The following is a 1,165-nucleotide window of genomic DNA, read 5'->3' as shown; positions in this document are numbered from 1 at the left end:
AGAGAGAGAGAGAGAGAGAGAGAGAGAGAGAGACCGGGAGAAAGAAAGAGACAGCGAGTGGCAGAGACAGAGACAGAGGCGGAGAGTGAGCGACAGGGAGCCAGGTAAAGGAAGGACACAGTGCTTGGGTATCTTCTGAGTGTTCGCACGTGTTTTCTGAGCTATGGAGATCAACATCAGTCCCATGAGAAGAAGAGAATGTGCCAGCCCCAGCCAGCACTGCTTGTCTTTTTGCAGAGATGAGAGTTTTCTAAGTTCGGGGCCCCCAGTGAGGGAAGCCGCCCCTTGTGTTCTGCCCGTGACCCTGATCGGGATGGATGGAGGACGAGGCGACGTGGTTGGGGCTTTCCCCCCTCCCCGCACCCCCCCCCCCAAGTCGGGAACCTCTCTTTCTACCTCTTTGCACACTCCATTCATTCTGAGACCACCGTTGGCATAGTCCTTTCCATGTTAAACATGATACGCCCTTGCCAAGAGACCCAAGTTCTGGAACCTCCAATGGATCTCTCCTGTATGCGTGGACAAGATCTCTCCAGTCCATCCCGTCAGATGAATGATTCTCAATGATCCTGAAAAACATGGATGAGGGCTAGCGTGGCTAAGGGCTTCCCTGGCGGTCTAGTGGTTAGGTTAGGTCTCCATCCTTCCACTGCACGGAATTGAATGAATGAATGAATGAATGGAGTGAGTGAGTGAGTGAGTGAGTGAGTGAATCAATCAATCAATCAATCAATCAATCAATCAATCAATCAATCAATTTTAAAAGCGTTCATTAAAAAAGAACAAAAATAGACTAGAGTGGCTACCATCCCTCGCCCCCCTCCCTGGCCTCCGGCCCACGATCTAGAATCCCCTGCCCTCCTTGCTCCCACTCGAATACCTCCGTCACTCAGAGGTTGGCCCCGCCCACCTAGGCCGGCCCAGCCATCTGGTCGACCTCTTTGGCCCGTATAAAAAGCGACCGACCGGCAGGTGGCGCCCGACAACGGGCAGTCGAGTGAGCGGGCCGCATCGGGATCGGGATCGGGAGCAGCAGGGCGGCGGGGACACGATGACGAACCCGATCCTCCTGGTGCGCATTTCACCGCTCAGCGACGGCCGCGGACGGGGCACTGGGGACTGGGGACCTGGGGACACCGGGGACACCGGGGACACCGGCGACCGG

The sequence above is a fragment of the Pseudorca crassidens genome, unplaced genomic scaffold (genome assembly GCF_039906515.1).
Source record: "Pseudorca crassidens isolate mPseCra1 unplaced genomic scaffold, mPseCra1.hap1 Scaffold_72, whole genome shotgun sequence".
Taxonomy (NCBI): Eukaryota; Metazoa; Chordata; class Mammalia; order Artiodactyla; family Delphinidae; genus Pseudorca; species Pseudorca crassidens.
This window is presented reverse-complemented; position numbering follows the sequence as displayed.